The sequence below is a fragment of the Papio anubis genome, chromosome 3 (assembly GCF_008728515.1).
Source record: "Papio anubis isolate 15944 chromosome 3, Panubis1.0, whole genome shotgun sequence".
Taxonomy (NCBI): domain Eukaryota; kingdom Metazoa; phylum Chordata; class Mammalia; order Primates; family Cercopithecidae; genus Papio; species Papio anubis.
Genome location: NC_044978.1, coordinates 107,165,494 through 107,192,334, shown reverse-complemented (window position 1 = coordinate 107,192,334; position 26,841 = coordinate 107,165,494).

The window sequence follows — 26,841 nt, the reverse complement described above, 5'->3', positions numbered from 1 at the left end:
CACGTCTGGCTAATTTTTTATATTTTTAGTAGAGATGGGGTTTCATCATGTTGGCCAGGATGGTCTCAGTCTCTTGACCTCGTGATCCACCCACCTCAGCCTCCCAACATGTTGTGTGTGTGTGTGTATATATGTATATATACATGTATATATGTGTATATATACATGTATATATGTGTACATATACATGTATATATACATGTATATATAAAATAAACTAATTATAGAATCCCCATCAATATCAGGTACTTCAGGTGCTAGGGATATAAAATTGAGGATGAAAAAACCTGAAACTTTCAATCAAGCAATATGTTTAAAGAGATAGACATTATCAAATATTTCAAAAGTAAATACACAATTATAACTTGTAAATTCTATAAAGAGAGGCTGAGGTGTATAATGTTATAAAATAACTTTTTCCCCCCTACATTTTAGGGAAAAATAGAGAAGAGATCAAGGAATGCTGTCCTAACTAGCAAATAACCCATAGGCAAATGTTGGAAGATAGAATAGAGATTAACTAAATAAGTAGGGAGAAGAGGACCTACTATGCACAGATGTTTTGTGTTGAAAGGTGCCACATTATGTTGTGAAATTGGAAGAAAGTCTATTGTGGGCAGAGTGACATCATAAAATGATAAGAAAGATTGGCAAGAAAGTAGGAAAGTAGGTAGAGGCTGAATCTTGCCAGTGTTCTTTCTAATATATTGAGGATTTTGAATTTTATTTTAAGAGTAATGTGAACACTTTGAAATAGCTAAGCAAAAAGTTTACAGAATCAAGTGTATGATTAGACAGAATCAAGTGTATCCTGGGGCTAGTGTTTAAATGAATTAGGAGCTGGGGAGGCACAGTTGGTCTCCTGCCTGTCTCCCCCTTTGGCTTTACCATTTCTGTGCAAGCCAGCCAGACTGACTTGCCTTTTTTTTTTTTCTTTTCCTGTTTTTCTTCAATGGCTTTCTCTTGCAGTTAGAGCTCATTCTAATTGCAAGCTTAGCAGATGGGAAGTGTTAAGAAATTAATGACTAATCACTGATAGTACTTGGTATATTAATACCCCAAATTCTTTGTTACTTGGGTGGGCTGACTCTGAGGCACTTTTTTCTACATTGTTTCCAAGAATTCCTCTGGGAATTAAACTTCAACTGGACCTAATGATAACTAGATTGATAATCCTTTTTGGAACTCTTGATTCACTTCTTCACCCCTCTACAGACATGTCCCGAGATGACCTCCCCTAAAAACTATTGGCACTAAAATTTTTGTCTCAATTTCTACTCCTAAGAAATTCTGAATCAATATAAGAAATGGCAGGAGTGAAAAACAGGAGACAGGTTAATAGGTCTTTGATGTAACCTTAAATAGATGTAGAATAAAAAGCACACATGAATTTAAATACGGTTTTGTGGGCAAGCCTTACAAAATGTATTTTTCTATTACAACCCAATGATCCTTCTTAAACTTCAAGAGATAGTAAATAGAGTAAACATCATTTTTAGTGGAATATAGAACCTGGTGCTTTTCTCTTCTTATTATTTTGATATTTTTATAACTCCCTATAACACAATACAAGCCAGGTTTTTCTTAGGATCTAACAACATGTAGAGAGCAGTTTTTTTGACCTTCTTCTTCTCATCAGCAGTTTCTTGTCATGAAAGTTGCATTCCTTTAGCCTAATTTTTGGGTCTTAATAAGCTGTGTCAGTCAGAACCCCAATAGAAAACAGAAAGCAAACTCAAAATAGAATATTTGGGGTAAAGTTTAATTTCAAAGAAATAATTTACAAACGTGGGTATAAAGTAAACCACTATGGAGGTTACAGTAACTACAGTAACTAGTTGGTATTACTAGATACTTCTATTTAGTATCCCTCCTGCAGTGTTATGCATTGTAGTGGAGAGAGATTCTTATGATGCAGACTACCGGGAGAGGACCAGTGACCTTCTAACTAGTGACAGAGTCAGGCTGACAAAGTGGCACAGACGAGACACAGAAGAATACAATTCCTGATCTCACTCTCCATTCGCCCTCTGATCTTCTCCCCAGGGTTCGGAGTTCGGTCAACCCAACAGGAATCTAGTGAGTGGGGAAGTCACTGATGAAGTTCACATAGTCATCCCTCAATGGCAGAGGCTTAGAAGGTGAAGAGTGAAGAATCACTTTGGAAAGATAAACCAAAGGTATCTGGTGTCTAAGAAAAGTGTCAATGACAAGGTTTTTTTTGTTTTTTTTTAATCACGAAATTTGCTACATCACAGGGCAGTCACATGAGCTGCTATCATTCTACTTAAAGCATTGCCCATGTTCTTCTCAAAGAAGTTTGTTCAGCAACAGAAACCTCATAAAACAGTGTTTTTTTGTACACAAAAGAGAATACAATATACATTATCTGCAGATAACATTATATTTCATAATGATGTAACACTGCATAATCACTAATGAAGCAAATGGGAAATACCTGGCTAAAGTCACTTTTCAAGTAGAAATGCTAGTTAAGGGATTGTTTAGTCTTAATATTTTGGTGATTTTTATTATGTATTTATTGTTAAATAATAAATAATCCCCAAATTTTGTAATTTAAGAATAGCATATTTACCATCTCATGGTTTCTGTCAATCATGTATTTGGGCACATAAACAGAAAAGCAGCACAGACAAATGTGTAAAAACAAATCTCATATCAGTTATAAGTATAAATTCACTAAATTTTGCAATTAAAAGATAAAGAGTACAAGTAAATAAACAATGAAGATATGTCTTCGATTTATTATTTATAATTGACCCACTTTACATGTTAAAATAAATGATACTAAAAAATAGCAAAGTATCGGATTATGTATGCATTCATTGATGTGGATTAATATCAAAAAATATAATATTGGGTAAAAAGTCATAGATGAAAGCATTAGAATGATTCCCATTTATAAAGGCTCAAAATTTTAAAAGTAAATAATACGTCTTCCAAGCATATGCAGAATCAATAAAAGGGATCAATATATGAATGAAGACAAACAAGACACACTCTCAAAACTAGAACTTCATTAAATCAATCTTTTTAAAATTGACCACTTAAAAATGCAGTGCTAAATCATATATTGCAGGTGTGCAAAAACAGATTCAAAAGACATGTAAGGTTGTCACAGTTTAATACAGAGCAAAGGAGTAGAACTGTCTCTGGCAAATACAAACCATTGTAAAAATATATGCCTCAGCGGAGGAAAGTTGATTCATCAGAATTTTATTACATTAAAACACCCTAGTTTCTTCTTCTGATTGTAAGTCCATAAGACAAAATTCTAATCTAACATTAAAAAGAGGCCCTAAAAATTCGGGTGGAGTTGGTCAAAGGTATTAAATTTCAGTTAGACAAGGGGAATAAGTTTAATAGATCTATTGTACAAAGTGTGACTGTAGTTACTAACAATGTATTCTGTAATTGAAAGTTGGTAGAATAAAATTTCAAGTGTTCTCACCACAAATAAATAAGTATGTGAGGTAACACATATGATAATTAGTCCAATTTAGGCTTTCTACAATGTATGCACATATTTCAAAACATCATGTTGTACACTATAAATATATACAATTTTGAGGTCAATTTAAAAATTTTAAAAAGAGGTTTTATCATTCCAGAATATTGTCTTGTATTCATGTTTAAACTATTCATCATGTATGTCAGCTGTTTTTGTTTCTTTGTATGTTTTTTCCTTTCTTTTTCGACAAACTCAGTCCCTCCTTTTAGAATGATTTTTACACTCTGCATATTTCAGTAAGCTACAGTTAATATTTTTGTCTTCTGTTTTGACTATACTCTAGTTTTAAATTACCCTGTACCCTATTTTTCACTCCACATAGCACAATTAGGAGAGCAAATTGTAACCACCACAATATCTGACTTCATGTTGTAACATACTTGTGTTGTGTCATCCCTTTGTCATAATGACAATTCAAAAATTTTCTTACTGCTAAGCAGTCTAAAATGTATCACTTTCTTATATGAACGGTATTTTATTTATATTTATATGAAATTTAACATGTAATATCATTTCATTGTTGCGTTTAACATTAATATTATCCATAACTATTATTACTTCATATTACTTAGAAAGCATTTTAAATGCTTTATGAATATTCTTATGTCAATCAAAATAAAAAATAGGTAAAATTTAAAATCAAATACATTCAAAAGTGATGATAAAAATTTTCCTATTAAAAATTAAATTTAAATTATTTTGCATAATATTAGCATTATAACAGTATCTTTAAAAATCAATTGTTTTAATGCTATTCTCAAAACCATTTTAGTGTTTATTACTGCTCAACCTATGTGACAATCAAAGAAACACAGAACATTGAACAGGCAATCGTGTTAAAATGCCGCCTAACAATTTTCTTCTGGCTAAGATTGGCTGAATTAGATTTAGTCCAATAAAATGCTATCCCTTTTTGACTTCATATATGTAAATAAAGAATTACAGCTCTACCAAAAGTGCCAGACACTATACTCTAACTACCAAAACAAGGACTTCCTCCTCATCCAAGAATATGTCAAATCCTTGACTATAGTGACAGAACAGCCCTTGCAGCTTCCAAAACCACTACTTTAGGAAGGTGCTGAAGTTATTCAGATAGTTCTGTCTCACTATTTTAATGGCAATTTGAATTTACTATTTAAGTCTTTCCCACCCTTTACTGAATGTGGTTCTAATGTTTCAGGCATGTAGATTGTATTAATGATGAGAAGGTCAAATGGAAGAGGAAACCTTTTTTAAAAAAGCATGTTTGTGGTTTATTCTAAACATATAAATATAGTCTAGTTTCCTTATTTATCTACAGTAAATTTAAGAAAAAAACTTCAAACTTTCATTTTCTTTCTTTCAAAACCATTTCCAGAACACCCTTACAGGCTAATTAACACGTTATCATTCAGTTCATCCCACCTTTTGCCCTTTGTACCTTGTTTGTATATCATTAGTTACATGCTACTGCAGTGAAACATGAGCAGGATCTTGAGCTACTCTTCATAGACAGGAAAGAAAAAAGTAAACTATTTTGAGAAAGGTAGTATTTATAACCTCAAATTTGTGTATTGAAAAAGTATTGTCTGTCCTGGCTGGGGGCAAGGGGTGAGGATGGTCCAAAAAATATCAGTCAATCAGGAACTTACAAAATAAATGATCAAATTGTAATGTCTGTTTTGAATAATTATGATATAGCATTCATTTAAAATATTTTAATAGCATCCTACCAAAGAGAAGATATCAAAGTTTGAATCATATGTCAAAAACGAAACTGTGTTGAGTGTAGAAAGACAAGCTCATTAAAAGTGAGAGAGCAAAGTTGTTATACCTGTGTGTTTTTTTTTCTCTTTACTCGCTAATCACAGTAATGTTATTTTGTGAGATTAAAAGTTTGCCTTGAAAAATGTATCGGTACTTTTTAAAGCCATATATCACTTTCAGTATTTCAACATAGCTACTTAAGTACATAATTCATCTCCCTTTCAAAGTAGAGCCTATCCTTAGAATCGCTATAAACATTTAAGTAATGTTCATTAGTTTTAAAAGAAAATAATCTATTCTCAAATGTTGTATTTTAAATTTGGCTTAATTACCTACCAGAACAGCCAATAAATGCTTCATGTTTCGAGAAAACAGGATTTGGGATTCTTGCATTTTTTTTTCTTGCATACTTAGTCACCTTGTCCTAGCCACTTCATGCTGCTGAGCCTTGGTGCCAACTATAAGAGCATATTGATTTGTAATAATCTATGGTAATAACTCTTCTCTCTACAGAAATAGGAGATCAGCAACCAATCAATAATAGACATAAATATAAAAGAGTCTATGGTGACAGATAAAAGAAAAAATTAATAACCAGATTAAAGTAAGATCACATGTGTTTGCTACACTCTCTAAGGCCTAGTGGCTAATGCCCAGACCAAAATAAACAGAAAATACATATGTATAACAATGTTGTGTGTGTGTGTATATATAAAATAAACTATATGTTTTATATATATATGTAGCAATGTAAACAGATTACAAAGAAAAAAGATAAACATTGGACTCTTTGTCTTGATTGTGTCATAGATGTATTGATAAAGAGATTTATAATAAAATTTGGGATTATGGGCTGTAACTAATTAGAAATTAGAAATAAATATATCACTAGCCATTGTATCCACTAAGAATGGAACAATGAATGGTCAAAGGCATAATTTTGACCTGTAATAAGAAGACCCAGTCTCTCTCCATATATCATTAAGAAGTAAATTTGAGCAATAAACATTCTCAACGATGTCTTGATCTGCAGAGCTCCTCTGACAACCTGCAGGTTTATGACAAAGGTTTGCCACTGTAATACTATAAGCTTTGGAGTAGTTTATTTGATATATTATTGAAGCAAAAGAAAACTGAAATACACACACAGAGACACGCACACACACACACAGTGCTAAAATCTGAACGTGTTCCCTCAAAACTCATAGGTTGTAATTGTAACCCCCGAGGTATGGTATTAGAAAGTGGGACCTGTGAGAGGTGATTAGGTCATGGAGGAAGATCCTTCATGAATAAAAGAGGCCCCAGAGTGACTACCACCCACTCCCTCCATGTGAGGTTAGAGCGATAAGACAGTTGTCTAAGAGGAAGCAGGCCTATACCAGAAACCAAATCTTCTAACTCCTTCATATTGAACTTACCAGCCTCCAGAACTGTAAGAAATAAATTTATGTTGTTTTTGAGCTACCCAGTTTATAATATTTTGTTATAGCACCCCAAATGGACTAAGACACCTAAACACACACACACTCCAAAGTGTTGCCTCACCCGAAATGAAGGTAAAAATCCAGAGACCTCTTAGTAATTGATTTCTCATTGGCCTTAATAAACTGGAGTAAAAAGTGAATACTAAGGAGTTTTTATAGCCACAACTATGAGTCTCACACTCTGGGACACTTTCTATTTTACATTGCTTTAAAAAGTAACTTACTCCTCTCGGTTACATTACTCTAGGTATTTCTGAGCTCTGAAAATATTTACTCGGATTTAGCCTGGACACTAGAAGAATGCTACTCTACAAATGTTAAATGATAATGGGGTTTATCATCTACTCTCCTCCTTGATCTTCCAAATCTGCTCCTGTGCTGCTCGGTTTAACTTTATAGACTATTCTGAAAACTAATGATTCCTAAAGGTTAAGGTTTTTCAATAAATATAAAGTCATGAATATTAGTTTTCTCCTTTATAGTTTCATGGTCTATAATGAATTTCAGTTCAAGCAGTTTTCCTTACTTAATAACAAGGAAGGTTAAAGGATGTTTATTTCTTGTCAAGGCCTTATTAATAATCATTATGAAGCGTAATCAAGACATCTCAAAGGTGAGTAGTATTGGTGATTCTGCATGGGCACACTCTCTTGAAGGTATATTTGAAACATGAGGGAAGTGTACTTATAATTGATAATCTTTTATGAAGTGATACAACTTAAAGTGTTTCATCATTCTTTTTGAAAGATCTGGTAACCTAGCACAAATTAAGCATCTGTGCTCAATTAATTAAATTGTCCTCTCAGTTAAACAGTTTGAGAAATACTAGTCTCATTAAACAGGATTATAAAACTCCTATATTGGCAAAGTGAAAAATCATTATAGACCCTTTCCTTTCATTACCTGTTTATATTCTTCCAACGTACTTATAAGGTAGAAATGTAATTACACCTTATTAAGGACAAATAGTTCCTCAGATCTGTGAAATGATGCACTCAAGATAATGAAGTTAATACAGACCAAACTATGATACATGACTGCTTTTGGGTCTCAAAACTATCTCTCTCTCTCTCTGATAAAATATTGCAAACTCTAATGTTCTTTTTAATAAAATGAAATCCATGTTATTATTTAGATACCTAAATTCGTTGCTGGTTTATATTGGTGCAAACTTCCACTGAGTAACGTAAGTATGTATTTACAGAGCTATAATTCTTCAGTGAAAACTTCAATAAAACAGAGAGAAGAGGTTAATATCCCAAACTGGCCAATTACACACTAAATAAATAATACCTTTCTCCCTCTCTTTGCTTTGAATTTGAAACCAGACTTCAATCATTCAAATTCCGGGTTTGCAACAACAAGAATTAGAAGTACATCTTATTTCTGCCACTTCGTGGCTATTACCTAAAGCAAATTACTTCTCTAAGAATCAGGGTTTTTTATTTGTAAATTAGGAAGTACAATGATACTTCATAAGTTACCATAAGAAATAGATTTAAAAGTACAGGTAAAGTTCTCAGCACACTGCCTGACTCTTGGTAAGTGCTTAATAAATGGCAGATTTACTATTTTTTTAATTTAGTTTTTCTTGACTTTAAAGCCTGGCATAGATACAATGAATGCAAGTTAAGATGTCCATCATATTGTTTATAGATAATAAAGCTTCCTATCAATTAAAATCTCAGAGGACAATTTCTTTCTCAAAATTGAGTTATTTCCATTTTCTCTCTTATGCTCCAGAAAGTTGACTCATATTACAAATATTATTATGTAAAATGGAGTGTGCCTTGTTAATAACATTCTTATTCACCCTAGTGAAACATATAACATTTATTAAAAGTTAGTTAGCAATGAGTAACAAGTGTTACAGACCACAGTTGTTCTTGGAAATAACACCAACATAGCCCAGGCTATTTGGGGATTGACATGGCTATTAGGCCTGCTCTTGAATCTTTTTGCTAGGTATATATTATTTCATAGATACATATTCTCTTTGTAACTGTTGGCACACTTTCTGTCTGATCCACAATATAAAATATTGAAACTTGCAATCTCTAACTCCCCACAAAGCCTACTCTAGCCATTAGGTCTTTCAGAATTGACATTGAAAACCCCCTTCTGGAGATCTTAGTAATTAACTTCTGACATCCTGTTCTCTCTTGCATTTATTGATATCTCTCCTGTTTTGTTCTGATATTCCCTTACTGTTTTTAAAGACAGTTATATGGTTTGGCTGTGTCCCCACCCAAATCTCATCTTGAATTGTAGCTGCCATAATCCCCAGGTGTCATGGAAGGGGCCCAGTGGGAGGTAACTGCATCATGAGGGTGGGAATTTTGTGCTGCTCTTGTGAAAGTGAATAAATCTCATGAGATCTGATGGCTTTACAAAGGGCAGTTCCCCTGCATCACTCTTTTGCCTGACACCATGTAAGATGTGCCTTTGCTCATCCTTTGCTTTCCACCATGATTGTGAGGCCTCCCCAGCCATGTGGAAATGTGGTTCCAATAAATCTCTTTTTCTTTATGAATTACTCAGTCTTAAGTATTTCTTCATAGCAGTATGAAAATGGACTAATACAGATGGGTAATAGCCAATGAAAAAATTCTACTTCTGCTTTATTCAAAGTTAAGATTTGTTAAATACAGAATTCTATTCCCATATTTTCTTTGAAGAAAGGAAGGAACCACACTTAAGAAGTATTGAGAAGAAGACATACATGTGGCCAACAATCATATGAGAAAAAGCTCAACATCACTGATCATTCGGGAAATGCAAATCAAAATCACAATGAGATACCATCTTACACCAGTCAGAATGGCTATTATTAAAAAGTAAAAAAAAAAAAATGCTGGCAAGGTTGTGGAAAAAGATGAACACTCATACACTGTAGGTGGGTGTGTAAGTTAGTTCAGCCATTGTGAAAAACAGTGTGGCAATTCCTCAAAGACCTAAAGATAGAAATACCACTCAACCCAGGAATCTCATTACTGGGTATATACCCAAAGGAATATAAACCATTCTATTATAAAGACACATGCATACATATGTTCATTGCAGCACTATTCACAATAGCAATGACATGGAATCAGCCTAAATGCCCATCAATGATAGACTGGATAAAGAAAATATGGTACATACACACCATGGAATACTATGCAGGCATAAAAAAGAATGAGGTCAGATCCTTTGCAGGGACATGGATGGAGCTGGAGGCCATTGCCCGTATCAAACTAATGAAGGAACAGAAAACCAAATACCACATATTCTCACTTATAAGTGAGAGCTAAATGATGAGAACACATCAACACATAGAGGGGAACAATACACACTGGGGCCTGTTGAAGGGTGAAAGTGGAAGAAGAGAGAGGACTAGGAAAAATAACTAATGGGTATTAGGCTTAATACCTGGGTGATGAAATAATGTATACCACAAACCCCCATGACACTAGTTTACCTATGTAATAAACCTGCAGATGCACCACAAAATTAAATGTTAAATAAAAGCATGGTAATAAAATAAAATAAAAAAGAGTAACTAAGTAAATAAAAGAAAAACATGAAATATTGAGAAGTGCTTAATTATCAAAATGCTCAATTAATAAATGTTCTGAGAGGCTGTGTGAAATATATGTGTTATATACTATATATCACAATACATTCATATATTAATATATTAATAAATTCACACATATATTATTTCAGATTTACGCAGATTAATGTGAACTCCAAACTAATTTTTTGTGTCATATAATTATCATGGCATAAACTGCCTTTCTTGTTTCAAAGATTACATTAATCTTTATTGCCCCTAGTAGTCTTTTCCCCAGTAGAGGGCCAACTACTTTTCTAAGCTCACATACATAGACACAGTAATTTAGATTTAGGTACATCAAATACAGTAAACAACAGGACAGTTCTGAATTTTTGAATAATTTTCAATAGTTTCTGATTCATTACTTTAGTGAAGTACTTCTCTGTTCCCAAGTTATGTGGATTTTTACGTACTAGCACTTATTTTGTTTTGTTTTTTATTTGTATATGTGTTTGTTTTGCCTTGGAACTTCTTTGGCCATCTGGCTAAGCCTATGGAATCTCTCAAAATAAATGTTTTAAATAACAAATGTTTTTAAAATGTTCTAAATAATATATATTATTACAGAAGAAATCCAATTATAATGAAATATAGATAGAGTATTAGATGCATGCTATAGATACTATATATACATCATGATTAATGTATTAAATGAAAAAGGACTATAAATGTCATAATTTCAAAATAATGGTGAGAATAAAGATATTAGGAAATATTTACAATTAGTGTCACGCATTATGAACATATCTGCGTGTTCTCTTGGTGAAAAATTATGAGTACCACTAATAGTACAGTGATTTATTGCTTTATATACATAATTGAAGAAAATGTAAATTTTAGTTATAGGTTAGTAGAGGACAAATATAATTTTTTTTTAATCCAAAGCGAGGGGCTGCAGAATTCTCTGTTATCTATGGTCACCAGGTTTAGTACCTCTAACTCACAGGACAGTTTTTGGTATTGCTGTGTTTGCATGAAAGTTTTAAGGAAGTAGGTTTTGTTGTTGTTATTATTTGTTTATAATATAAACGTTATAGTTATCGTGAGATATGCTGACTTTTGGTTCAGAACCAGAGTAGTCTGTATAATGTTTTTAATTCAAAAGTCCATGATTGCATTACCTAAAGCAGTGTTACTCCTTCATCTTAACTTACTGTGGACAACATTAGATATCTTCAGGTTACAGTTTACTCCTAAAGTGGTAGGCTAAGGTGAATCAGATGTTATATCTGTGCATGTTATAGATATAAAAGGGCATAAATTAATGCCTAATTATCATATTTATATCCCATTTATATGTATTCATCTCTTGTTTTATGTAGGTTCACTGTAATTATGTAACTTTTATAACCAACACAGAATGCAATTTTCTTTTTTAGTTTTAAGCAATAGAGAAGAATGATGTACTACTTGTTCTCACTATTGTAAGATCTAGAGTTTTATTTAAGTTTAGTGGACAGAAAAGTGAAATAGGAGTTGCTAGATCAAAGTTAATGCTTCAGAAAGAAACATCAATAACTTGCATTTGAATATGTTATAAAATTAAAACTACTTGGAATTGTTCATATAAAATGTGAAAACTTAATCTTTTAAAGTCATGATCATATATTTTAAAACACTGCAAGTCAATAAATTTAAAACCTGAAATATTTCACATACAATCTTTCTATATTTTAGAGAAACTTTGAAGTATATATTTGTTTACCTGGTCATTTGGCTTCCATTTACTTTAGCTAATTAGACTATACTGGGAAACTTGGATAACATAATATTTTTAAAGATCCAAGTTAGAGAAAACTAATTTTCACAAAGTCACACTGAAGTGTGTACTACTATTCTAGGTCTACACACACTGCACTTACTAAATTTTTTTCTTCAGACAAAGCTGGAAGTAAAAGGAGATTATTTTTCTCACATTTTCTTCACACTATTTTTTATGACTTAAATTTTGGATAAACAGTAAATTAAAATCAACAGAAAGGCATATTCACTAAGCATAAATATGCTGATAAGTAAAAGAATGATAAATAATAAAGTAGGCAGCAAATTTTTTCCTAGTCAGTATATGCATAATATGTATTAAATAGTTCTTTTGAATTCCATAGTTATTTGTCATTCATTAAATAATTTTATGTAAGTGTGGGTAAAGAGAATCAATAATTGATGTCATTGGCGTACTAGGTATTATATGTCATGTCACTGTTATCAAGGTACTTTCAGATTAAAGTTTAACAAGTAGTAAGGAAATTTTCTAAGTCCTAGGGCTAGATGATGATGCAAACTTCTCTTCTTCCCATGTAAATACAAACTGTTTTAGACGGTATTTATATATGAGGATTAAAAAGAACAGAATAGATTATTAAAAGCATTACTAGAGGCAAAGCTTGTATTTATCAGTTCTAGTGAAGATATTATATGTGGAGGGCTGCTATGTTGGGGGCTCTGTGTGGTTTAAGCAGAATTTACTATGTAAGCAGAGAAAGTATTTTATCATCGCTATGGTGTGAATGTGTTCCCTCCAAAATTCAGGTGTTGTCAATGTGATAGTATGAAAACATAAAGCCTTTAAAAGATGATTAGGCCATAAGGGTTCTCCCTTGTGAATGGAATTAAACCCTTATGAAAGAGGCTTCAAGCAGCTTGTGATTGGCTGTCTTTCCTCTTGGTGCCATGTGAGGACACAGTGTCTCCCACGCTTTGGTGGATGCAGCAAAAGGTGCCATCTTCCAAGTAGAAAGCAGTTCTCACCTGACAATCAAACCTGCTTGCATCTTGATCTTGGACTTCCCACTCTCAGGAATTTCAAGAAAATAAATTTCTGTTATTTATGAATTAACTCATCTGAGGCATTTTTTTATAGCAGCATAAACAAACAAGACAAACATTATCTGTCAGGATCCTTGTGTGTGATAGATGCTGCACTGCACAACTCTGAAGCCTTAGAGAATGAAGGACTTACTACACAGCTACTGGAATCCTAACTGGTAGGCATTTCTCAGATGTGATTTCCATTTGGGAATTGCCTCAGCTGAAGGGCACCACCTCAGCATTAGTCACAAGCCCTTCCCAGAAGAGCACACATCCAAAGACTTATTAACAGACAATGAAATGATTGGCTCTTTTGCCTCAATTTGGACAAATCCTAAGGGCATCTCATGCTCCAGATCTCTCTATGCAATGTTTCGAGAGTTCTTAGAACCAGAAAAGAGCACATTTTTTTTCCTTTACTCAATTTGACTTTCTTTCCCTCATTTCCATAAATCCTAATATTAAAATAACCTAATATTTATCTTGCAATATCACCCCATGCATGATGACGTCTGGACTTAGAGAAAAGACTTCAATAAGAAAGAGTTGATACATTCAAGTATTGCCCAAGGGATGGGTATCTTCTTTTAAGGGCTCAGATTGTTCAAACTTAGGTAAATGTTAATCCCTTTTGAGTAAAGAAAAGCATCACTCATTAACACGTTTGCCATTAAACCAAGTCTCCTTTCTCAGAGATGGATTACTAATTACTCTTCTGATTTAAATATGTTTTTCTAAAGAGATTTTTGTTAAGGAGATAGCTTAGTGACTAGAAGATATGAAACAAGAGTTTTCTAAGCAATAATGAAATAATTGTAAGTTAATAAGTTGATTTCTAGTAATTTATTTTTTTCAACGAGCTTGGTTAATTATGGTAAGAATTAGTATATTACAAACATATTATTTCCTACTTTGTGTCATGAATTTTTCTAGGTGTTTTACATATGTATTTTAGTTATTCCTAAAAAAAATCTTAGGAAAACAAAGCAGATGTATTTATTCTTGTTTGGCAAGTAAGACAGATAGAGGATCAGGGACTTTCTTAATAACACACAGCTAAGAAGGAAAGCCTTTAGTATCAAGCTCAGGTCCACAGAGTATTTAAATCCATACAAAGAATTAATCTTGTTTGTTGGAAATTCAACGTTATTAAACTTTTTTAGTAGGCAAAACAAAACAAAACAGAATGTTTCTGACAATTTTAAAACTCGTATACATAACACTTACTTAGCTAGGATTGAGTTTTGTCTTTACATTGGAGACGGCACGTGACATTAAATATCTGGGAACTTATTATAGGGTATACTTATCTGATCTGATATAGGGAAAATGGATAATAGTTCTTAAAAAAAAAAAAAGAAAAAAAAGGAACCCTTTACTCTGGGACTAAATATGCCTTTCTCTATTCGCTTATTTCAGTAGTCTTTAAAACGAAAGAAAAAGGCATAAATAAAATAATTTAAAATTATGTTAGCCGACTGGGCATGGTGGCTCACGACTGTAATCCCAGCACTTTGAGAGGCCTAGGTGGGCAGATCACCTGAAGTCAGGAGTTCAAGACCAGCCTTGCCAACATGGTGAAACCCTGTCTCTACTAAAAATACAAAAAAATTAGCCAGACGTGGTGGTGGGCACCTGTAAGCCCAGCTAACTGGGGGGCTGAGACAGGAGAATCTCTTGAACCTGGGAGGCAGAGTTTGCAGTCAACCGGTATTGCACCATTGCACTCCAGCCTGTACAACAAGAGCCAAACTCCACCTCAAAAAAAAAAAAAAAAAAAAAAAAATTATATTAGCCAATGTTGTTTAAACACTTAGCCTGTAAAGGTAGTGTTATTAGCATTATAATATGTTGACCCAATTACTATTCACAAACATCTTACCAGGTATTGTTATCCCCTCTTCCCAGATAATGTAACTGAGGCAAGGAGATGTTAACTAATTCATCAAAACTTGCAAAACTATTAGCCAGAGTAGGGGATAGAGACAGTTCAAAAGGTAGAATACCAAGAGAAACAAGGTGAAAAATGGGAAGATGAAATGACCTAAAAATAGTATACTGTTACCAAGCTTCTTATTCTCTGTCACATACACACTCTTTTCTAACCCCTGTCTCTTCAGTAATCTAATCCCTAGGTTTTATGTTGACTCCATATGTAACTAGAATGGAGGATTTCTATGTGAGATAATTTAAACACTTCAGAAAGTCAGATATGTCCAAGTCACATTTCATATTAATCTGACAGGGACATTTTTACTTTCAAGCTTACTTTGTTAAGTTAAGGGACTGTAGCTTAAAACATTAGAAAACAGTAAACCTGATTGAAATGGGTGCAAGTGAGTCCTACCCAGTGTGTGCTGCATATTCACCAAAGATTATTATGATTCATTCTCTGATTTAAAGTCTTGCAGTCTAGGAAGAATACTTCTTAAATAAATCCTTATTATTTTTAGGGCATATATATGGGTTTAAGCATACAGAAAGAAAATGAAAATTTAAAGAACATTACTATTCTTAAATCTCAAAATCGACCTTAGCAATTTAGTGAGATAGGTACTAAGATAAACCAAAGTATAGAGTGTTAAGAACTCTCTTAGTAGAGATTTCTATCAATCTGGGAGAGAGTAACTTTTGTGAAAGAGAAAATGCCTGGCTGGATCTTGAAGGATGAGTAAATGCTGCATGAATGGACTTTACACAAAGAGAAAAAATTATATGATGAGACATAGGGATGAAAATATTTTGTGAGCTCAATAAGCTACAAGTGGGTCAGTATTTTTGCCAGATGGGGTTTATATTTCATGTGCATGAGAGTTGCCTGTACATTATCTATTCTTCTCTTATTTTTGTTTTTTGTTTTTTCTAATGCAGTTCTGATTTGCTCAGGTTACCAATGTGTACAATCTTCTTTCCAACTCCCTTGAAGCTAGAAGCAATCATATGCTGAATTCTGGATCATGAAGACATGGTTTAGACTGGACTTCCAAGATAGGATTTTCATAATAAAAAGCGTTATGTTCAGTTGTCATGTGTCATTTTCATGTTGTACTTTCCTGTTCTTTTTTGATGGAAACATAAAAGAGTTTTCTGGAAATGTATTCTCCATATTTTGACCTTGAACATGCTAAAGTGTCCAGGACAAGGAGGAAAAGCCTGAGCCCCGGATGGCTTCTTCACTGTTCTGCTGTTCTCAGGGGGGATCCATGGATTGTGAATCTGTTAAGGTATAAAACAAAAGATAAAGAGACAAAGTTGGGGGAATTATTATTATTGACAGATTTTAGGTTAGACTATGTGGCTTAACATGAGAGTAAAGGATTTTGCTAACTAAATCTCACAGTTAGCTAAATTTTCCACCCAATTACAAGCAGTGCTCCACCAGGGCAGGTGTCCCTGTGTGGTAGGAGAAGAATCTGTTCTTAGAGGAGCGATGAAGACTGCCTGCTTCACATGAGCAGCTCACTTGCAAGAAAGGAAGCATGGGACAATAAAGGTAAGGAAGCATGGGACAATAAAGGTAAGGAAGCATGAGACAATAAAGGTAAGGAAGCATGGGACAATAAAGGTAAGGAGACACATTTAACCATCGCGTGAGTCACACTTACTACCATGGAGCAGGGTAACATAAAGGTCTAGAGAGATGACAAAGGTCAGAGTTACCCTAACACGTCCCCCTATTATGAAAAGAGTGACAAGAGCAGGAAAAAATTATTTCCTGCTACCACACTATCAAGTCTAGACTGTCTCCCTTAAAGTTCACTATTACATAAGAAAAATAAATTTAAAAATTGCAGAAGTCCTTTGGGAGGCCGAGACAGGCGGATCACAAAGTCAGGAGATCAAGACCATCCTGGCCAACACGGTGACACCCCTTCTCTACAAAAAATACTCTCTCTCTCTCTCTCTCTCTCTCTCTCTCTCTCTCTATATATATATATATATATATATATATATATATATTTTTATATATATATATTTATATATATATATTGGCCAGACGTAGTAGTGGGTGTCTGTAGTCCCAGCTACTCTGGAAGGCTGAGGCAGCAGAATGGCGTGAATCCGGGAGGCAGAGCCTGCAGTTAGCCGAGATCGTGCCACTGCACTCCAGCCTGGGGACAGAGTGAGACTCTGCCCCCTGCCCCCCAGAAATTGCATAAGTCATTACAGGTGGATTTCACTTACATATAACCACACTAAATCCTGATTCAACAAGCGACAAATTTTGAAAGAAGATGTAGAGATATGCAGCTGCAGAGAAAAGACATTAGAGGTTTTGAAATCTATTCTGCATGCCAATATCCTTTTAAAAAATGTGATAGCTGTGGATAAGACATTACTGTCTTCCTCCTCTCATGCTGCTACAATGAACAAAAAATGGAATTGGTAATTGAGTGAGGATTATGGATTTCAGAAATATTTTTTAAAAATAACTGATATAACTGGGTCTCTTTAAAATAAAGGAAAAGAAATATTAAGAACCATCCCCAAATTATACTGTTTGGGTAACTGGAAAAACGAGTAGAGTCTGACTAGAAGAGAAGCAGGTGAGGGTAGGAAGATGAATTCGGTTTTAGACATGTTGATTTTGACTAATTCTGGGCCAACCAAATTGTGAACTGATTCAAATCCAGCAGTCAACAATGCATATTGAACTAGAACCCAAGAGCATAAGTGGGCTGTAAACATATTTGGGAGACATCATCACAAAAGTTTTCAGGAGAAATGAGGATACATGAGTTCATCGAGAAAGAGTGGGTAGCACAGAACAGAAAAGACTCATCATTTCAGAGATAGGTGGAAAATGATAAAAAGAATAACCTGCCAAAGAGATAATAGGCCAACCCTGAAAACAGTGACATCAAGAAAATCAATAACATTCTTTAGAAGATGTTCTAGAGTGACAATGTGCAGAAAGACCAGTAACAAGGACAAGGTGAATGAATGCTATCCTTTTTCTTTGCATCAATTATGTCAATGGCAACCGTGGTCAAAGTAGCTTCAGCAGAAATGGCCCTGGGTGAGCCTAAACAGCTGGCAAAATGTTGAGGAGTGAATAGGAGACGAAAAATTGACTCAATGAATATGAGCCACTCTCTTAAGAAGCACACACCTGGAGGTAAGGAGAGACACCGTGCAGTTGAGGGAGTTTGAAGGCCTATTTTTTGCTTTTGCTATTTTTATTGCTCTTGTGTTTATCTCAAAAATATGAGAACTAAGGTTTTTTAAAGTAATTATGAGGAATAGACCAGAAAGGTTCGTTAAAGAAGCTAAAAGGGAACAAATGTGTTGTGGATCTCTAGGAAGGAATGATATCCAGATCAGTGAATACCATTCCGAGAAGATATCCATTCAGTTGATACCATACTGAGAAGATACAGAGAGGAAACCATTGGTAAAATAATGGGATTTGGAAATATGAAACAAAATTGGAAATAAAATTATATTATTTCACAATTTTTCCTGTGCCTCATTTTCCTTTGGTTTAAACGGAGATTTTTACTGATCAGTGGTGGCCAGCCAATAACTGAGAGTTACAGGTAATAATTCAGCAGCAAGAGGAAGGTAAAAAATAGTGGCTACTCTAAAGTGATTTAATACTCTCATAAAACCCCTAATTCTAATGTGTTGAGGAATAAAAGAAAATTTTCTTGTTTATATGGTGAATTCTTTATTCATTATAAAATAGTTTTTTAATATCAAATTTTCTCTTTACTTGACACTTATCATTTTGTCATAATGAATAGAATGACTGAATATGAAACCAACATTTTAAGCACCCTGAAGATATAGTGAATGAGAGCGAATCAATTTTGACACTGATATTTGACAGGTATACTTGTATCATGAGCTAGTGGAGTGGTGAGCACTTCAATCCATTTCTCTAATATTGTGGCTGATGAGGACTATGCCAGTTCAGCATGGGTTTGATTTTCTACAGTGTATAAAGGACATTAGACCATGAATATTCAGAACATTAGGATATAAAATTAAATAATAGCATAGAGACACAAGAGACTGCCTTACATAGCTTGAAATAGAAACAGGAATTCAAGTAATAAATAATATATGGCAAGAGGCAAGTGGCAACAGGCAAGTGACACTTCCTGCCACATATTAGAGGGCAGCTTCAGAAAGAACACATGTAGGAGTGAAAGAAGAGGTACACTGCTTTGGCATCCATAAATCTCTGGCAACCAATAGTGTCACACTTGTCACCATATCCAGTGATTTAGTTTGGGGGAATATTTATGGTACTCCTTTCAATGACACTAGAGAATTATTGTAGCTCTCTCCACACTGGCTCTTTTATTTCCTCTACATTTTAGGTCATGGTTAAGAGCATGGGTTCTGGATTCCAAATAATATAATTTTAAAAGTTGTATAGATACATAATGTTTTATCAATGAAATATTAAAAACAACTGTAACAAAACTTATACTCAATACACTTGTTACCTTAATATTACTTTGTGCTAGTAATGCACTGTATTAATAAGTTAGACCATGAGCATGTCCAGCTTAAGTTTATATTTACTTGCCTTTTCTTTCCCTTCAGTTCTTAACCTTCAGTTCTTAATCTTCCCCTCTTCATGAATAAGGCTTCGATATCCTCTTCATTTATGTCTTCAGAGCTCTGCAGTGACTCATGTCTGTAGGCCAGAAACGGCTGTAGAAAAATGCTCAACGGAGTTGATCAGATCTCAGAGAAACAAGGGCCAAGTACAGTACATAACAGCCATAGACAAGGGTGATAAAAAGAACCAAGGTGTTAATCAAAAACTTTTGAGAAAGAGGAGTCTTTGGTATTAGATAATTTACCATGATGTCCCTAAGACTGAAATAGATGGGCTACCTACTAAATTATTACGTGGTTTTTGTAAGGAGAAGTGCCTTAGGTTTGTTGAGCAGAAATTTGAATTAAATCAACAAATAAAAAATCATGGTCTGTGTCAGGCTGTCCTTGCCTTGCTATAAAGAAATACCTGAAACTGGGTAATTTATAAAGAAAAGAGGTTTAATTGACTCATGAGTCTGCAGTCGTTACAGGAAGCATGATGCTGGCATCTGCTTGGCTTCTAGGGGACCTCAGGAAACTTACAGTCATGCTGGAAGGTGAAGGGAGAGCAAACATGCCACATGGCAAAAGCAGGAGCAATAGAGAGAAAGACCGATGGCCGGGGTTGGGGGAGGGTGTCACACACTTTCAAATGACCAGATCTCACAATAACTCACTCACTGTCTCAAAGACAGCACCAAGCCATGAGGGATCCACCCCTATAACCCAAACGCCTCCTACCAGACCCCATCTCCAGAATTTCTCCAGCACTGGGGATTACAATTGAACATGGGATTTTAGCAGAGACAAATATCCAAACTATATCATGATCACTCTACAAATCTCAGAATTAAGCCAGATCAAAGATCCTGAGATGAGGGGGAAGTCAGGTTCCCTTGAGAAAGGACTCAAGTTCCAAAATTTTGTGTTGTAACTCTCACTCTTAGCCATCTGCCAAAGCACCTGTGACCATTTACCAGCGGTAGTTGTAAATTAAACAATGAGAAATGGTCAGGTGCGGTGGCTCAGGCCTATAATCCCAGCACTTTGGGAAGCTGAAACAAGTGGATCATCTGAGGTCAAGAGTTCAAGACCGGTCAGACCAACATGGTGATACCCCATCTCTACTAAAAATACAAAAATTAGCCAGATGTGGTCACAGGTGCCTGTAATCCCAACTTCCTGGGAGGCTGAAACAGGAGAATTGATGAACCTGGGAGGTGGAGGTTTGCAGACAGCCAAGATCGCATCACTACGCTCCATCTTGGGTGACAAAGTGAGAATCCATCTCAAAAAAAAAAAAAAAAAGAAGAATGAGAAATAACTAGATATTCAGAGAGTAGAGGACATGTCCTTGAATTGTCCTTAATACCTGAGATGCAACATGCCCTGATCCTGCACCAATCAGATTAAAGACTTATGAAGATCTGATGATTAATAGAGTTTAGCTAGAATTTCTCTCTGAAAGGGACCAAAGGCACTAGAAACCATTCTTGGCTTATTTTCTCACTTCTGGAATACACAGTTGTAATAGAAATACCTGACAATGGCAATGTCTGAACGGATACTCTAACCTTGCGAGTTGATGGCTCTTCTGGCATGAAAGGCCAACAGGAAGTTCCTATTTCTGCCTCAATTTTCCAAAACAGCAAACCAAAAACATATGACATTCTTGGAGAGCTTGCAGAGAAGAGTGCCACCGCCAAAGACTTGACAGACACAGCAGTGATTATTTCTTCCATATTTTCATCCAATTTTCTCATTATAAGTGTGCAAGAGACTGATAGATATATGACAATTATTGCAATGTAATTAAATGTTGACTCCAGTTGCAGCTTCTCTTCCAGATATAAAGTGTTTTCTATAGCATATATTGGCATCTGGTAAGCAGTTTTTGAGCATGGAATTCATTTTTCTATATCTATTCATAAACACTACTAAAGTTATTCATACACTTTCATGATCCTATCTCAAGGATATATCAATTCTCCAGTCCTATTTCATAGTTTTTCTACATGAATCTTGATGGCCTCTTCATTCACAAAACATCACACTGTTCCACTTTATTGATTATATCATCCTGAATAGACTAGGTAAGTAGGAATTAATGATTGCTCCTGATACCTTGCTAAAGTAGATGTGTGGTAAAGGTGGAAAAAATAAATTCCACTCTAATTTATTGCCCCAATACCTCAATTAAATTTCTAACAGTCTAGTTTTCTGGTATATGTGAAAACATCCATCAAAGAGATCTGCATCTGGCCACTCCTATAATTTAGAGAGAAATACAAAGCCTAGTGGGCCTCTTTAGAACTTGGAGTCAAACTTTATCTAATTTTCCCTTGTTTTTCCACTCATTTCTTGAGTAAAATGAAAGGCTAACAGTTTCGAATGAAACTCAGAGGAAAAGAATTCTCTTTAACAGGTGCAAGCTACTCCAATACTTAGGCTGTAAGACTGAAATGACTTGATGTTGACTGATGTATCAGTAGACAAAAGAGATGCTGTATAGAAGAGGACCTGGAAGTATTAGTAAGCTGAATAAATGTGTAGCGCAAACTGTCATAACTCTCATTAATTTTACATTTCTTCATCTCTCAGTTTGTACTATGCACTCATGGAAATTTAGCAAGAATTCAGTTACAGTCTCCAAATTTTTATATGCAACATGTATGCCCCAAAGCAGACAGCTGCATCACTACTGTTCCACTCCTGGGTGATGTTAAAGAAGAGTGGTGAGTAAAAATCTTCCAAAGGGAGCATAGACCTTGAGAAGTTTATGTTGTTATTCCTTTATTTCAGAAAAAAAAAAAAAAAAGACCTGAAGTATGAATTGTTATAAATTCACAAGCAATAACTAATAATTTGACTAGATGATTAGAATTTCAAAATAAACATAATCATAATACTGATTACAGGAAAGTTTGGGGGAGAGGTATGAGATTATCTGTGCCTCATATGAATGCTTGCCAATTATCAACCTCAGTAAAGGGAGACCTTAACAATTAGATGAACAAAATTCTCTAATCTGTAACTGTCATCTAGCTGCTCTTGCCATTACCCAATGAACAAAATGGCCATGACTGCAAGGATGGTGCTTAATGTTGGCTTAACATATGTATTTGGTATATACTCAATTATGACAAAAGTTAGCATGTTTTGGGCCCTTCAGGATGGTTCCATCATAGTAGGAAGCATGATTTTCTGTTGTCATTATTTGTAAGTTTATGTAATGACTTACATAACTATGTAAGTGAGTTTATGTAAATGCTAACAACAAAATATGAATAAATTCTAGATTGTACTTTGTTAATTTAGTTAAAGTGGAACTCGTATTTCCCCAAATCTCCTTCACTATGTAGCCTCAGGTTAGATTACACCAGAGAGGAGTTTGCATGGAATTTCAAAGGAAAGAAGTAAAGTAGCAACCAGCACTCTCTATGTCCTTTGTAGTCATATGTGTCGAGGAACAAATGCAGGATTGCCTGGAAGTTCTGGTGTGTCTTCACTCACCTTTTCTCTTTGTCTAACTATTCTTCTCAACAGTTGGTTTTTCTGGTCAACAGTTGCCCCAGGTCTACTGGCAAATATTATCTGCAGCTCCATAGAAGTAGTAGATATTTTGATATAGCAGCTTTCCAAAGACCACTCTTACAATCATAACTTGATGGACTATAGCTAAAGCAAGACTAAGAAGAAAATGTGTAACACTAAGTGCTTACATTACAAAAGGTAAGAAGACAAGTTATATTCTCACCTCAACAAATAACAGAAAAGATCAAAAGGAACCAAAGTAATCAAAGGAAGGGAATTACAAAGAAAAGCAGTAATCAATAAAATTGGAAAGAAGAAATTATGGAAAAAAATCAATAAAATAAAATTTCCAGTTATTCAAATAGATCAGAAAAATTGTTAAAAGTCTAAATTACCTGATAAAAATAAAAAGAAAGAAAACAAACCACCAATATTCAGGATAAAATGGGATATTACTACAGATCCTGCTGTTATTTAAAAATTAATAAGGGAATACAATCCTTTGCTCATAGATTCAACTTTATGCTCATAGATTCAACAACTTAAGAGAAATAAACTAATTGCTTGTAAACCACAAACTAGCATAACTGCATAACTTAGTCAAGAGTATATAAATAATCTGAATAATCAAATAGTCGTTACATAAATTGAATGTGTGACTAACCACTTCCCCTTAAAATACATCTACAGATCCAAATGGTTTTGCAAATAAATTTTGCCAAACCTTGAAAGAGAAAGTAACCTCAAATTTGTAGAATCTCTTTTAGGAAAAGGAAGAGGAGAAAATATTTTCCAACTCATTTTTATGAAACCAATGTTACCTTCATACAAAAGCCAAAGACAGTACAAATAAATAACTTTAAAAAAAGAAAAAGAAAGAGAAAAATACAAACGAATATCTCTCATGAAATTAAGAATGAAAACCCTAAAAAAGGAGCAAATAAAATCCAATAACGCAAGGAAAGAATTATATGCCATGATTAAATTGGATTTATTCCATTTATGCAAGGCTTATTTAACATTTACAGATAATCAACAAAAGTTACCATATCAACAACCTAAAAAAGAAAAATTACATACTCATATAAATAGCAAACCAAAAATCATTTGACAAAATCTAAACCCATCCATGAAAAAACTCTCAACAAGTTAAAAATAAAATAGAACAGCCTCAACTTAATAAAGGGCATTTACAAACTACCTACAACGAATATAAAACTTACTGGAAAAGTCTGATTGCTTTCTCCTAACATGGAGGATAAGGCAAGTATGTCTGGTCTCAAGACTTATTCAACATATAGTACTGGATGTTCTAACCAGTGCAATAAGACAAGAAAAGAAAAGAAAAGGAGAGAGAGAGAGAGAGAGAGAGAGAGAGAGAGAGAGAGAGAAAGAAAGAAAGAAAGAAAGAAAGACGAACAAATGAAAGAAAGAAAAGAAAAGAAAAGAAAGGCATGCAGATTGAAAAGGAAGAAAAAAAAATGTTCCTTATTTACAAGTTATTTATGTATGAAATCCCAAGGAAACTACAAAAAAAGATTGTATTTCTAGAACTAATTAGTAATTTTAGTGATGTTATCAAGGTCATAGAATATAGAATCAATGCAAAAATCAACATGTGGAAAATAAAACTTAAAACTTAAAAATAAAATATTTTTATCATAAGGACAATGAAGTATCTAGGTCTAAATTTGATAGAAATATGTACAGGTATGCTGAGAATGCTAATTATAAAATGCTAGTTAAAGTAATCAATGGAGAGCTAAGCAGATGAAGACATATAGTATATTTATGAATTGGAAATTCCAACATAGTAAAGTTGACAATTTTCTCCAATGGACTCACAGGTTTATTGAAAATGCTATCAAAATCTCAATAAGGTATATTGTAGACACAGAAGAACTTATTATTATATTTATATATAAACCCAAAGGAATTAGAGAAGCTAAAACAATTTTGAAAAAGAAGAAGAATGTAGAGGAAATCATCTTACACATATTAAGGCAAACTGTATAGCTTTGTTATTCTAGAAAGTATAGTACTGGTGGAGTGATAGAATTATAAGTCAATGAGACAGAATAAAGAATGCAAATAGACCCACACAAATATGGTTAACCAATTTTTGACAAAGGTGCATGCAAAAGCAATTTCAAAGAAGAATAGACCTTTCAACAAATGGTCCTTTAGCAGGTGTAAATAAAAGAAGATCAACCTAAACCTCACACTTACACAAACATTAAGTCAAAATTAATCATAAACTTAGATGTAAAATGCAAAATCATACAATTTCCAGAAAAATATTTTGAAACATCCACACTATAGAGCTAAGCACAATTTTTAGCCTTGATACCAGAGGCATTAGACATAAAAGTAAAATTTGATAAATTAGAACTCAACATTTTTAAAAAATTGATTTGCAAAAGATTGTAATATGAGGATGAAAGGACAAACTGGAAAGAATACAAACCACATATCCAGTGAAAGATTAGTATCTAAAATATATACTCTCAAAACTCAACAGAAAAAAAAATGAAAATGGGCAAAAGACATGGACAGACATTTCACCAAAGAAAATACGCAGATTGGAAATAAGGACATAAGAAATTCTACACCATTAACCATTATGGAAATGCACATCAAAACCACAATAAGATATCTCTACTGACCTACCAGAATAGCTATAATTAAAAAAATATATAACAACACTAATTGCTGGCAAGGACATAAAGAAACTAAATAACTCATTCATTGCTACCAGGAATTGTAAAATGGAACAGTCACTCTGGAAAACAGTTTGGGCATTTTTAATAAAACTAAACATGCACTTCCATTTGTCTTAGTAATTGTACTCTTGGACATTTATTCCAGAATAAACAAAATGTTAGGGTCACACACACACACACACACACCACACAAATGTACCCGAATACTCATGGCAGTTGTTTTGTAATAGTCAAAAACAAAAACAAAAACAAACAAAAAAAGACAAAGAAACAGGTGTCTTCAATGGGTGAAAGGTTAAGCAAATTGTGATATGTCCATACCTTGAAGTGTAGCAGTAAAAAGAACAGTTGGATGAAGCTGAAAGTAAATAAACAGTGAAAAAGTTCAATCTTAAAATATTGCATACTGTATAAATACATTTACATAATACTCTTGAAATGACAAAACTCTAGAAATGGATAACAGATTCATGGTTACTTGGATGAGAAAAGGTACAGCAGCTGTTGTTGCTTAAAAGGGCCATAGGAGAGATCTTCCTGGTAATAAAACTGTTCATTATCTTGACTGTTTCAGTGTCAATATCCTCATTGTAATATTGTACTATTAATGTTCCAATCTATTCTATTCTTGTATCTATCTGTTGCATTATCAATTTCTTAAGATTCTTCTGTGCAGGGGGTTGCTCTGGGTAAGACTACACAGAATCTATCCTTATTGTTTCTTACAACTGTTTGGAAATTATTTCAAAATAAAAATTATAATTTTTACTATATTTAATTCATTTGATTTAATAGCCCTACATTCTTGATTGTCCTCTTGCATCAGTAGTGTTCCAACTTGGTTATCCTTCT